We start from the raw sequence: 16,187 nt of genomic DNA, 5'->3' as shown, positions 1-16,187 counted from the left end.
ACCTTAGATAAAATGGAAATGAGATCCTATCCTTATATCAAAAATGATTTAGGAACACAAAATGAAATTTATGAACTCTTTTTGCCCTACCATCTAAAATGAAGTACTCATAGATGCATGAGAGGATGCCCTACAAAATAACTTTTATTTGACTTAGCTCGTAAAAGTCACCATTTTTCTCCAATTTTTTTTCCTCCTCTTCTATCTTCAAAAATTTCTTAAATGCAACATTGGAGATACTAGTTTCATTACTAAATTTTATGCCCTCCTTAAGAAGTCCTATGACTTCAGCAATGAAATCTTCATACAAATGAACTGTAACCCCATGCATGGAAACCCTATCTTTGATCTAATTTTTAAATAATGCCTCTATGACATGTAGTTTGTAGCCATGAGGGTGCTCTAGGTAAGTAGTGACATTACTATTCTCCAAAATCTACCAAACAAATGCTTTGGCCTTCCTTGCTTTACAGTCCATGATTTACAATAGACTATTAAGTCTACCTTGTGAAAGGATTTAACTATTCCACCTATTATGATGAACCAATGGTTGATCTCTTATCTGCAACTTTGACTTTTTGGTTGCGATTCCTTTTGAGTGTAATGATCACCTTGTTGTGATAGATAAATCTTTGCTACTCCTTATACTACTTGTAGCCTTCTTACTTTGTAGATATTCTCTTACACAAGTATTTCCAAAATCATATCTTTTCCTTCTTGAATATGATACAATAAATTATATATATACCAATCCAAATCAAAATTCATCAAAGTTAGTTACAATACAAGATTCACCAAAATACACAAAGTCAACCCAACTGCTAGTACTCAGGTTTTAAAGAAAAACTAGGTGAGGTTCTAATACTTGACAACCATTGTTAATAGTTGACATTATCATGCTCTTGGTAAATGTAGAAGCTCAACTCATAATAGTCACTTCTATGTAGTTTGAACTTGGTCAACACTAGTGACTTGATGAACACTACAAAACTTGGCATATAAAATGAATCATTTGGTTGATACATTCTAGATCGGTCAACACTAGATTCACATCACTGATGCTACAAACTCGATAAATACTAGAGAACTTTCTTTGTAGTATACAACTTGGTAAACACTATGAATCTTGGTTTATACTGATAATCATTAACTTGGTAGATACTACTCAATGCAAACTAAGTACTATTTCTAGAACATGGTAGCAACTATAGAATTTGGTAGAACCTAAGTTACTTGGTTAACAAAGTAAACTGCAAGACAAGCTTGGTAGCTACTAACAATTTGATTAATTGTGTGTCACTAATAAAAAACTTGACTATAATGTCAAAAATCTTCCCCTTTGGCATTAGTGACAAAAATACTTATGAATCAAAAACTTAATTCTCAAAATTTCAAGTTCAAAAACAATCTTTAGTCTCCATCTTGTGTGTTCAACTCGATAACATACTCTATTTTTGAGATTTTTCAAAATTGCTTTTGTAAGAGAGCTTTTCTAATTATCTATACATGTATATGTATAATATTATGATGCTCCCCTATCCACACACACACACACACACACACACACACACACACAAACAAACACACACACAAACACACACACACACACACACACACACACACACACACACACACACACGCACACACATGCACAAACATAGATATATGTACTTACTATGTATCGCATGTCTTTATATTACACCTCCTCTTCTCATCTTCTCCCCCTTTTTGACATAAATGCCAAAGTTGTATGCTACATGGTAATGCCAAAATGTGACAAGAAATTAGAATGTACCTTCAAAATCAATGGCATTGTCTTGTCCCAATTTTCTTGTAACACCCTATTTGCATGTAATGCAATCTATACTTCTTTTGATAACTCCACCACATGATTAGCTATGGAGAAGTTATTATCATGGATGAGAGTTTTGGCATGTGCAATGTGTTTCTACAATGCATCCATGTTTAGAAGGATCATGCCTTAAATTTTTACAAGTGTGGCCCTAATCATGGCTTCTTACCTTAATAATTTTTCTTGCATATTAGTTAGAAATCTAATCTTTGTGTAGTGAGCAAAACTGTAGCTCGGGTCAAGTGACAACTGGTGTGCACTTTCTTTCAAGTCATCACCTATCTTAGATTGTTTATCTTTGATTTCCTTGGTGAAGATAGATATATCACATAACTTTCTGAATAATGAACTAACATTATTCATAGAGGTTACCAATAAGCTGAGAATAGTAGACAAGCCTACATGATATATTACAATTTTCTATGCAACTAGCTCCAATACCTTATACTCAAATTTCTTCTTTACTCCTTACAATAACTTTTCTTCCCCATTCAAATCTTCATTTAATTTCTAAACAACTTCTACTAACTAAACTAGAATAGGTTAAGTACTATCAACCTCAGTACTAAGTGCATCTACAAGTATGTTCCTTGTATCTTCTATTACTTGGTTTTCTCTGCTTTTCTCTTCCCTGAGCCTCCGTTGCTTAGCTTTCTTTTGTAATAGTTCACCTACTATGTGCATTTGATCAAGATTTAGAGTAGATATATCCTCATCAAGATCAACAAATTCTTTTTTATCTTTGTCCTTGCTTAAAACTTTGGTACTCGACTAAGGTTTTCTCTCAATTGTCTTTGCACTAACTATTTGCACAATTGGGAATGTAACAAAAGTAGAAATAGATGGGCTAGCAACAAAAGTAGATATTATACTAATAGTAGGAATACCTTTTTATTGTGTAGCCAAATTTAATGAAGGAGGAAGCACTAGCTGCTTGGCAGATGAAGTGTTGATCACTTCAATCAATGTAGTACTTAGCTAAATAGGTGCAAAGATTGGTTAGGTGCTTAGAATTATAGTGATTTCCACAAAAAACTTAGAAAAATCTTTCTCTAATCTTGATGGCTTTAAAACATTTCTTAGAAAGTAATGAAATGAGGCCATAACTACAGCTACAATCTTCTCTGGGTTAATGGAAAACTGATCCTTTGATCATCTGCAATCACCTTTTAGTGTTCTCCATGCCTGGTAACCCAACTAGAGCAGTTATGACTACCATTATTTTCCCTAAAAAGATAAAATTTACATGAAATATATGATTTTATGCATATGGATGCACAACTAATCAAATATTCCTACATGAACAATGATTACTCTACAATTTGAATGTAGTAGCTGAGTTTTGGTTTTCATTAGAAGTTTTCTCAATTATGCTTGAGTTATAAAAACTAGTTTTGTAACCCTTTTAAGGGTTAGTCTTTCTTTGATTCTATAGAAGTTTTATTGCATGTTCTACTACTATAGTTTCCTTTTTCCATTAAATGAAGAATATAATTCCATTTTGCATCACTTTCTTCCATTAATATATTGTGCAACATCTCCTTGCTTTATATTGATGTATTGCTTCCATTCTTTTAATGTAGATTGTATCTACTATGCCTTCAAATGATATGAAGTGAAATTCCTTCCTTGTAGAATTATTTTGGTTCCTAATCTACATATGGCTATTGAGTGAAGTAATGATTGAATCTGCATATTTTGAGGTTATGTTGATCAACTGTGCAGTCTTAGGTAGAGATAAGATTGAACATACTATTTTTTGTATCACCCCTCTAGAAAAGAATAGGTAGTTTGATTTTCACGCATTTCCTTCTCCCATTTCCTCTCAAGAAGTAATTAGGTGCACCCTGATATTAAGGAAGCTATCTTTCTCAAGTGACTCAATCTCATTCTTCAAGTCCCACAACTTGGAGATTGTTTCCATGTTTCACAAGGTTACCTTTAGGTCAAAACTTTAGGCAAGGGTAAAAATGTTTGTGACAATAATCCTCTATCATTCTCCTCCAATAATCCTCATTAGTGAGAGCTTCTTAATATGTTGTAATGATCGACCAATTAGTGGTTAAGATACCAACATGTATCCCAATTGAGAATGGACATCATTGCATGGATTTGTGACTCAACATGGCCTCTAGGTGATTGAAATAAGGTCATCCAACTGCCTCCTCCAATAATCTATCTTTCCCAAATTGAGTTAGGTCGTGTCCCACAATATCAACAAATGTAGATTTGTAGTGGCTTCTAAAAATCCTTAAAAAAATAGCCTCACAATGGGAAGATGCTCTCATTCCCATACCTATAATACGAAGATCCCTACTACTATGTTCTTTGTATAATTATATACATTCTCATGCATCTCATTATACATATGTTGTAGCATACATTGGCCCCATTTGAAATGTGCTAGATGATCTATCTTACATTGTAGCATCCTACTTCATCCATAATCAAGACCATGTTTTCCTTGGTTCAACATCATACAAAAAATAATGAAGGATCCAAGTACCACTACAATGTGATGAGCCTATCTATATCTCTAGATAAACTCATCCTAGGGAATGACCCTATTTAGGATGATATCGTCCTCAAATATATCTCTAAGAGAAACACTCTAGGCCATGAATTAGAATCATACTCTATTTGAGAAACATGGAAGGAAATCCTCAAGATCTAGTATACATCCTCAGGAATCCTATCATCTCACTGAGAGGAAAGTGGAAAGTGTTTATTTTTCTATGGAAATGCTCAAAAACTATTGTAAGAATACTATGATTCATTCAACTATTGGGGACATCACATAGATGAAACAAAGCTAAAGTGTTAAGATGAGCTACCTCTATGTCATCAAACTATTTGATGAGGCCACTGATAGCTAGATAGGTGGAATGAAAGCTAATGTCAAAAAAAAACCTATAGAAGAAAAACAACATGAAAGGAATCAATACTCAAACAACAAAAAGCTATCAAAAGTAGTGAAAACAATGTAAATACCATACAGAAATTTTCTACAATACTCTATCATGCTAATTGGAACATAAAAGGTGATTTTTAAATTTTGGATCTAAGAATTTCATTTTATGTTTTCATGTGAGTGAACAACATTTAAAACATGACACCTAGTCTCATGTGAGACTATACTAGTCACCACGTGAGTAAACAAAGTCATATGAGCTTTTTTCATGGGTGATGTGAGCTAACAACTTGACTTGGGATTTCCTAGGTGATATATGGATATGCCTTACATGAGAGTTAGGGTCTATTAATGTGAGACTTGGTGTTGTTTCCAAGTCTCACACAATTTCCCTCATAGGAATCCATGAGAAAATGCCTTGCTAGGTGAAAAAATGATAAAACTTATTCTCAAACCTTAAAAAAACATACAAATTTGAATGAAAAGATGTAAAATTCAATAGATAGTGAGGTATTACAAGTACTTACCTAAGGTAGGAAGTTTTTGGTTTAGCTATGACATCAAGAGTGCCCAAAATGATACATGTTCATAGGGATCACCATAATGCCTCAAATCTCAAATCATAAAAGGAAAAATAACTGAACAATTTGAAAATGACCTTTTGGGGATTGCATAGGATATTTACTTGTTTTTCAAAAGTAATATGATTGACATAAAAATCACCCCTAACTAATTTGACTATCTTTGATCTCTTTTTAGATCAAAATCAAAATCTGATACACATAACCAACTCAAAAATATATTTTAAATGTTTGGGACCAACATTCTTGAATTCTCATTATTCCATCATTCTAATGTTATATTATTTGACTCTATGATTTTATCTATATGGCCTTCATAACCTTTTGATATCTATTATGTTCTTATCCACATTCTTCTAAATCTACATGATCACATCTTTTGACTTCAATTCATGGCTCTACATTCTCATTCTAATGTGTCATATTTCAATTTCACTCTTGAGTGGGCATGATGATTACACCATTGTACCAAATATTGATTCAAATCAATTTTATTAGAAATCAAAGTCCTCTAATCAGTAGGGGAACCTGATCACTAGGGGCATATTTAGTCATACCTCAAATAAAAAATAAGTAACACATACTTTATTTTTTATTATCTCAAATCATTGGGGGAATCTTTGTTCCATGTATCTTGCATCAATTTTCTATTATCTTATGTATCAATTAAGTGATTAGACTTTTATTAGTTATCATGTTCAACTCATGATAATTTGTACCATGGCTTAATGGATAGGTATCTAGGCAATATACCTAGGATCTTGAGGATCAAGCCTCATTATGGGGATGATCCTATGAATCATAATAGGTCTCATCATATTTTAAATGGACTAATATCTAGGTGTTCTATCTAGAATTTTGAGGATTAAGATTCATTCTAGAGATAATCCTAAGGTATCTTTCAAACACTTTTCAATAACTATATATCTAGATGTTTTATCTAGACTCATGAAGATTGAGCCTCATTTTTGGGATGATCCTATGAATCATTACTTGTATCTATCCTATTTGGACCCTAAGGATTAAGCCTTCTTCTAGTGATGATTCTACAAATCATGCAATTCTTAGTCACTTCTCAATGAACCAATATCTAGGTAAACTATCTAGAATCAAGAGGGTTAATCTTTGCTTTGGAGATAATCCTGAACTCTTTTCAAAGGATAGGTATCTAGTTTCTAACCTCTATGAAAAGTGAACTCCTAAGGATTGAATTTTGTTCAAACTAAGTTCAAAATCAATTCTTTCTAATCCATTGATCTTTGTATCATCAATCTTAGAACCAAACTCAGTTCTTGTTATATGCTTCACAATTAGACTATTCTTTGAATCAATAAACTACTTACACATCAATTTAATGAGGGGTATTTGTAATATCCTGAAATCAACATCTTGAACTAATTTTTTGAGTTAGTCCTAAATCATCAATTTAACCCTAATTTACTAGATATTATTTTTATCCTAATTGACTCTACTTGATCTAAGTGTCAATTGCCAAAAATTTTAAATCTGCAATAATCTTACACTTTATTTAATTCTTAAATATCAACCTAATTTGGCTAAATCATCCTTCTAATTGAATTAATTTAATTCAAGGTCTTACTATATTTAATTTAGTTAAGTCATCATATTTACCTAAATGACAAATGAAAAAGAAATTAAATATATTTTAATTAGATAGTATCTTCTCATTTCAATTATTGAAATTATTTATTTAATTAATTGAGAATATTAAAAAATAAGGCAATATTTAATTAAAATCTTCAAATATTCTCTCAAAATCTCCTCTTGAGTTGAGAAATGGAAACTTTGAGTTAACATAAAAAGAAAGGGTTAAAATCACTCAACAGACTCTCAATTTAATCCTATTTCCCCTAGAAACTCTCAAAATATACTCTCTCAAATGGAAACTTGTCATTTGAACTAAACTCATAGTCCTTCTCCATTGTTCATCTGATTTGATCTCCATTGTTGAGTAGTTTTAGGTTTTCATAAATTGGGAGCTTTTGTCGCTCATTTAGGAGGATGCATTTTATGAACAACAAAACTCTACCAATTTGAGTATTCAATACTCTCACATTTATCAAGCTTTATTGCATTTTTATTATAGTAATCTCATTTATCCTAAATTTCAATTCATCTTATCTTAGTGGTTCTTTTTTTCTTAGATTAGCTTCCATGTCCATATAGTTTAATTTCATATACTTTGCAAAGAAAATTCATAAAAATATAGATTGATATTGCACTTGTTCTAGTTAGATCCTTTGTTCTTAGTTGGTCTCTAGTCACTCAACTCTTGATTATGAGAGCACACATTCAAAACCTAATGAGATAGAAAAGGCAATAGGTCACAATGACTAGATCTTTCATGATGAACAATTTTATGTTCATTTTCTAATGAATCCATTGTACAAGGATTATATTGAAGTGTGTTGTTGAAATACTTTGTAGTTATTATAAATCAAATAATATATGAAATCATAATTTTTCCTAATAATTTATAATAATATTTAAAAAGTAAATATATTGAATATCAATAGTTTTCCACATAAATTTAGAATTATTATAATTAAATGGTCCGACTTAAAGGGTCATTACAAGATAAAATATTAAAAATCTTTATGGATTAAATATATACATACTAGGGAGAAACATCTCTTAACTAGAGGGATCCCAATCAATTAGGTGATAAGAAATGAAGCCATCAAGTATGAGGGGATTATATGAAATTTTGTGTTGGAACACATCAAATGAGTAATACATGCATGCATATAAATGTAAAGATAATGTAATATGAGAACCCAAAATAATTTTTATACAAGAAGAAGACACAAGTGTGAGTGGTGTAGTACATAAAATTAGACATCTAACTACAAAAGTCAAATCCTTAATAAAATGAAATGCTAGTAAATAGTTCATCTAAACACTAAAAAAATTTAAAATGGAGAATAAATAAACCAAGAAAATAAATATGAAACCCTAATGTAGAAGGAACACCATAATATAGAAGTAGCTAATTTAAATTAGAGGATTTGTATTTAGTTCTAGTACTAATTAGGGATTAGTGATGTTGATTTTTTTTAGATTGATTCATTTCAATCCTACAAAAATTAACTGGGAAAAGATAGACATCTTGGAATTGAATTAGTGTGCTTAAAAATTTGTGGATCATTGGTATGCCCTACATGATATATCATATGTTTTTTGTATGCCCAAAATGATGTGTGAAATTAACATAAGAGGAGTAGAAAACATTTGACAAAATCTTTTCTCATTGTACTATCTTAAGTTGGATGCACTTCAATTTAATGATGGTTTAACACCCATTAAAACTAGAGTCATCATTTGAATTTCTATCCTTTTCTTCTCATTTCCTCTAAATTACCCTAGGTGGAATCATGGTAGGACCTAATAGTTTTTTATTAGATAAACAGTTTTTACAGGGAACCTGAAACCTGAAAGTTAGTACATAAGAAGGCTGATAATAAGCATGACAACCCAGCTAAAAAAGTATAAGTTCAAAGGTTGAAAATAGGCATTAAGCCTAGCCAAAGGAAAGAGTACTAAGAAAAGACCAAGAAAAGGAAACAATCAAAGCCATGGCCAAAAGCCAGAACAAAAAGCCAAAAGATAGCGAAAAACAAAAGAACAGGCAAGAGTTATTCCTCGTTCTTTCACTTTAGATCATGCATCACCTGAACAGGCTCAAAGGCCTATTGATTCTCCTCCATTTCCATCTGTTGCACCCTTTGATTCCCCTGGTCCTGACTAGGAGTGGAGTTTTCCTTTGCAGGGTCATCCTCCATTATGGCCTTGTCCCTATCATTTCCATCCTCATCATCGTGCATTTCTCTATCTTTGATCCAACCCATGAGAGAGATGATGTTGTTGTTGATGAAGCTTAACAAGGAAAACATCTGATTTGCAAGGTTGTGATTGTAGTTTTCCAAATTGTGTATCCTCTATTCCACGAGAGTGAGCCTATCAGCCAAATCTATCCTCCTATTGACATCCATTCCTTTCCTTATTGCCTTAATGTGTTTCACCTGGTCTTTAACCTCCTCAAGCTCGTGGAAAAGCCATTTGATTGATCTAAAATTATCAAGCATGGTATTGCGAGCATTATTTAAAAGGTTCATCCATGTCTCCCTGGCTCTGTCTGAAATAGCCACAATCGCCAGATCAATAAATTATTCCAACTGCTGCTCTTCTTGATTATCCACAAGGATTTGGGGATTCATGGCCTCCCTAAAAATTCCTATTTTGGTGGTCTTGACATTGAAGTTGATCCATGCTTTCCTCCTGTCTTTGGTTTGCACTTCCCCTTCTACATACCCAACTTTCTCCTCTTTCTACTCCTTAGGGTGGAGATGGATAGGAGAAAGGGGCAGCATAGATGCCTCCTCATATTAAGAGCACACATCCTTTAGACTCTCCCTCTTGCACTTTTTCCTTCCACTTTCCTCCTTTGTTTCCTCCTGTGTCTCCTTCACCACCTCCTAAGACTTCGGACCCTCCTCATCGTCGCTACTTCCCTCCTCAGCCTTCTCAGCCTGCTTCTGCCCGAGATCCCTAGGGATTTTTCTGCTTGGGGTTATGGGGGAGGGGAATTTTTTAACATGGTAAGTCACTACTTTCCATGAAGAGGAGATCCCACCTTTCTCATAACTGAGGCTCTGAATATCATTTGAGTCAAATGAGTAACTGGAGCTTCCAGACTCCACAATCTCTGTCTAGGGGGGGCATTGCTAATAGTCTAATCTTTGAAGTGGTCATGGATAAGTAGTAGCAACCCCTCATGCAGAGCTGGGTTTGCAATGGGCTTCTTTTTGAAGTTGTCCATCGCCTTACTAATAGAGGTTAACAGAAAAAAAAGGAAAGAAATTCTAGCTTTCTTTTGAAAATGATTTGAAATAACAAAGTGGTGGGTTTGGGCTCTATCAAACCTTGGGTCCAAAGTGATATGCTCAATAATAGCTTTTAGAACATACCTCCACTGCTTCTTCATGGAGTTGGGGACATAGTAGGTGCCAAATTTTTTTAATGCCTTCAATTCCTTCTCACTTTCCACAAAATCCCTAACTGCATTGGCTGAGAGCTTCTTATCCCTAAAGAAATTGAAACCCTTGATAGGGATCTCGGTGATAGGCATGATCACCTCCTCCATTATCCAGAAGTTGATGCCATTCACCTTTACCCTACCATCTTTCTAGGACCCCACCATACTATTAGTCACCTCTTGATCAAAATCGTGCAGCTTCATGAGATACTTGGTTACCCCACCCTCATCCAGCTTTTCCCAAACTTTCAACCTACTTCTCCATTTCTCAAAGGCCCCCACTGGCTCTTTTCTACATCTCTCGTCCACCATCTCTGCATACTGCACACCCACTTTACTCATAAGCTCTTCATTGTGAGATTGGAATGGACCATTGAGATTAAGCAAAGAGCAAAGAAAAATAACTCTGTTGTTGCCCCTGAAACAATTACAATAAACAACCCACAAAGCATGGCAATTAATCAATGAAAGATGTCTGAATTTATGAATTCCCAATCTTCTATTATGAAAAGTACCCATATATTGTAACCCTTAAATCATATTCATAATTACAATTTGATATCCTCTGTACATCCTTGGATTTTATCTAAGTTGATCTAACACTTGACATCTACCAAAAAAGAAGTTCTGGGAAGCCAAGTCATTTTTTGGTCTGTGCCAACCCTTATATTTGCCAACCTATCGGCAACCGGGTTTGCTTCTTGAAAAGTATGGGTGATGTGGAATTTTTTGAATTTGGCAAGGGTCTCTCTAGTCTCATTGATAAGATTTTCAATCATCCAAGATGGATACGAATTTCCATTGATGCACTTAATAATGTTATTCGAGTCCCCTTCCAGCCATAAATTGGTGACCTCAATTTCAAAAGCTAGTTTAACAACATTGCACGTGGCGTTGGTAGGACCTAATAGTTCCTCCTTGATATTCCTATTTTATGGTGCAAAGATCAATGTATGAGCTAACCACTTGGGTCCTCCCTTTCCTTTCTTCAATAAATAAAAATCTATTCTATAGACTAAAGATAAGTTTTCTTGAAAACTACACTTGATTTCATTAAAAAATGAGACCTATTATGGGACTTTGGGAATTCCCAAAGATTATTTGTCCATGACTTGATTCCTAAGTCTTCATTAATTTGGGGTGCAATATTTTAAGTACAAATGATCTATGGGAGAAATTTTATATCCAAGCATATCATGTACACTAGAACTCAAGCACCTACTCAAGCATTCAAATCTTCAAGTCTCCAAGAATTTAAGCCATCTTCGAGTACATTCAAAAAGATACTTTTGCAAGTTATTAGAGAGGATATTTCTTGCATCCATAATTTTTCTACATTCACATCCATTTGGTCTATTCATTTAGAGAAATGCAAAAATTGCATTTGATTTGAGAGATCCTACTATTGTAAGGTGAATTCATGCTTTTACTCTACATTTCTAGCAATTCAATTACATCAATTTCAAGGTTAGTTCCTAAATTGGGGCTTGACCAAGGAAAACCCTTCATCTACAAAAAAAAACCAACTTTTTCAAGTTGTAGATTCAAATAACATTTTCATAGTACTTTACAGATTTGAAAATTGTTTTGCAATTAGACACTATTTAGGAGGGGCATCCCATGTTGCTGCTGACAAAAGTCAACCCTACTAACAAAATTTGACTATGTTTTTGAAAGATGGCCCTATTATTTCACCCTATTGTATACTAGATAGCCAAATTATTTTTGGGGTTTTTAGATCTCAAAATTTTCAGTCCAGGTAATGCAACTTGGCAATTTTGCAGATTTTTTGATGGTTAGTTTACATGTTTGTATTTTGCAAGGTGAGATTCATTTCCTTCTCTATTTAAATTAAAATTTCAAATTCCTTACATTAAAATTTTACTTTTCACATCTACTTAATTTCTATTCATATCTCTTCCTACATTAGGTCTTTAAGGACTTTTGTATTCTTTCTCAAATTCTATAATCATTAGGTCTTTGCTTGTCTTAGTGCTTCTTCATCACTTGGTTAGCATTAATCTTATTAGATCTAGTTATCTTAGAGTTATAATTAAAAGGACCAACCTACCTAAATAACCTTTGAGGTACAAGGCTAATCAACCCTCATAATGTGAAGTAGTTGAGAGCTATTCTGATTGCTTCATAGTTCACCTTGTACATTTTGGTGAACCCCCACACTTTCCCTTCTTTTTTTGATTTTGGAGTCAAACATTTTCTTGGTACATCTAGATCTAATTTTTTATTATGATTTTTTTGCATTTTTGGTATTTAGATATCCTTTTTCCTTTACATTTAGATTACATTTCATATATTTGTATTGTGAAAATACAAAAATAAATATCATCATACATTCTTAGCCATATCATTTTCTTCAAATTGGTTAGTTATCTTTATTTTCAAGTTATTTCCATGATCTTCAAGATTTTCTATTTCATGAATATAATGATATTTCAAGTGTGTTCTTTCATTGAGGCTCATCTTGTTAAACATGATCTTATGATCCAACTCTATTAAGTCATGCTAATACTACTATTTGGGGTGGGATCTTTGATAGGGATATTTCTTCCTCTTTAAATGTGTGTTCTCTTTGATCCTTGGATTATTTTCTACTATTTGGAATGAACCTCTAAAACACAATGATAATTATTTACTTCCTCATGAAAAATATAATATGGTTGATAAATATTCTTTTCAACGTGGCTCTTGCTTTCTTTTTAGGGACAATTTTTCTAGTAGAGATGAAGCATTAATGAAAGATGCCAATTATTTTCCTCTCTCTTCTAGTAATAACCTTATGAACAATAAAGAGTTTACTCAAGTTAAAGTGGCCAAAATTCATTACCCTCTTACTAAGCCTCTCATGAGCATAAAAGGTTTTCCTCAAATAAATATTAAATGAAAATCTAGTGATCCTTTAGACTCTTGTACAGTGTCTCACACCTATAATTCAAGGAATAATCCTCAACCTACTATTTCTCTTCCATCTTCTCAACATGTTATTCCTCCTCCACCCCATCTTTCTCAAAATATTGTCTTATAATATTATGATTTGGTATTGCAATTACATAATACCCATGCCAAGATTTCTCTTTGGTAACATCCTCAAACATCTCTTACATACCATGGAGGCTTGAAAAACTATTTATCCAATATCTTAATTGCACCTCCTAATCAAGATAACATCAATGTAGTTTTAAATTGCATGTACTCTACCCCTCTTCTACCTATAATTGTCTTTACTCATGATGATTTTCCTCTTGGGGGGATTTAATAGTGTTATGATGCTCTTATAGGTGTTGTATCTATTAATAAAATAAAATACAGGAGAATTTGATTGATAATATATCTTCATTAAATAGTTGTATATGTTAAATGGTAAAAATATTGATATTTGTACTATTAAACTAGATAACATTCATGTTTGAGGATTTTTTAACATTGCTAAGAGTACTTTAGGTAATATAATTCTACCCATGAAAGGTTATTCAGTGATATTATATAGTCCTATACATGTTATTCTTGGACCCCTAACTTATAACTTTATTTTAGAATGACCTTGGTTTCACTCTATGCATATTGTTCCTTCTACTCTTCATCATATTGTCAAGTTTTTTTAATGAAAATTTTATGTATACTCTTCATACTAATGATGAACCTAATCCTTTTTTAGATGTGAAATATGCCTAAGCATTTCCTCCTAAGAACCTTCTTATTTTTCTCTATCTAGAGCTGATTGGGGTAAATAATATTCTAATCCAACTTTTATCTTAAAGTATCAAGTTAATGCTCTTTCATTATGCAACTCAAAAAACCTCTCTTTTACTAAATTTGTTGTTACTTCTAGTCATGATGAATCTATCAAAAATCATGTGCCCTTAGGTGCTGGGGGGCACAGTATTGATATTTGTAACTATATTGTCTATAAGTGTCAAACACTTAGTCATATACAAGGTAGAGTTAGAAGATCATCATTGTGGCCGAGCTACTCTATATAGGCCAAGTCATGAGATAGATTTGTATATAAACATGCATATACTGAGCTCTATAAGAGATGAGAAAGTCTTTGGTCATCAAGTATTTTCAATGTAAGCCAAGTCTAATGTTCACCAATTAGTTTGAGTACATTGATGTTGAGTTATGTAGAAGGTGCCAAGCATAGTAGTGACTGAACACCAAAAATATATATAGTGAGTGTCAAGTATCAAACACAATTAGAGTCAAGAAATATAGAATTTACATTCAAATTAGGAATGATATAAACTTTTTGATAAACTATTTTAGGCCAACATGGACAAAATATTTAATACTTGTAGAGGTTGTTATAGAGGCTATTACATTCTTGATGATGTGGATCACAAATCCCTATGTTCTATGATGAACCAATTAGATGAAGAAGTGAAATAAGGAATCATATAGAAGACTCTTTATGAAATATTCAAATAGAGTAGATCTAACCTAGTTTGAGAGAGAGTATGGTGATGAGAACGACAAAAAAAACTATTCATGCCATCACAAAAAAAGTTAAGTGTGAAAGTGTGAGTATTGTAGAAAAAGGAAAAAGAGTTCTATTATTGCACAATAAAGAAAGTGACCATTAGGACATAAAAGCTATATCAAATTAGAGATCATATTAGATTGAAGAGAGGAGATCCAAAAATAACTTATTAGAGCATATTGATGATCAAGTATTGAATCATTTTTAATAGATTGAGTTATGAATAATATCTTAATAGAGTGGTCTTAATAGATATTTGTTAATCTCCTAACATAATCCTTCTTTGTAAGTGTTAAATCCTTTAATAGGGTAAAATCACAAACCTATGTCACCTTTTATAAAGAAACAAGATAGCAAAATGTGATAGTTCAACATTAATGACAAATAAAATGGTATTCATGTTTAGATTTGAAGATGATTTAAAGTGATGAATTGTGTAGAATTGGATGAATTTTATGCCCATAATTTTAATTAACTTTGTGAGTAAGAATTTATTTATTTTTTAAATGTTTGAAGTCTCTTTTTTAACTGTAAAAAATATATGGTGTAGTTCCCACCAAACAAGTATATGCAAATCATTTTTTTTGTTTTGATTTGCAAATATCTTATAGCTGACATGTATATCTAGGGAACAAAAAAGAATTATTATTTTTAATATATATTTTATTATTATAAGTACTCAAGTTAACCTTATCAGAATCCAACAATATTTTCCTCCTATCAAAACTTCCCTATCAAATCTACACCTTCTTGAAAAATAAAATTAAATATTCATAAAGAGGACTCTCTCCTCTAGAGATAAATTTAATTTTATAATATTTTTGATATGATTTACTATTTTTTTCTTTTTTTGAGGGAGCATATTCTGAAATGTTAAAATATCAACTTGTAATATTTTGAAACTATAAAATATTATAACTAATTAAAACACTCAGAAATTTATATAATGATGATATTAAATTTGAGATCTATAAAAGGATATTTTTAGTTTTTGAAAAAAATTGACTTTTGACCAAAATAGGTTTTGGTCCCAAATGGTGACATAGATCTATGCTTTTACCCAAAAAGGTGAGACGTAATAGTCTCATATGATTTTAATAGGATAGACCCCTTATAGGGTAGATTTTTGGATATGATCAAATAGTGTAACCTTAATAGGTTAACTTTATTACTATAGTAGTGAGGATTTGTGGGTGTCATCCCCACCCCAATTTTACCTTCACCTTGGAAGGTTTCTAGATAACCAAATATATATGTCAGTTGATTGCATTTTATTCATGTGATTGATA

This window comes from Cupressus sempervirens, chromosome 8, assembly GCF_028749045.1.
Source record: "Cupressus sempervirens isolate cs-2001-9-10 chromosome 8, ASM2874904v1, whole genome shotgun sequence".
In the NCBI taxonomy this organism is placed as follows: Eukaryota; Viridiplantae; Streptophyta; class Pinopsida; order Cupressales; family Cupressaceae; genus Cupressus; species Cupressus sempervirens.
Note: the sequence above shows the minus strand (reverse complement) of the source record.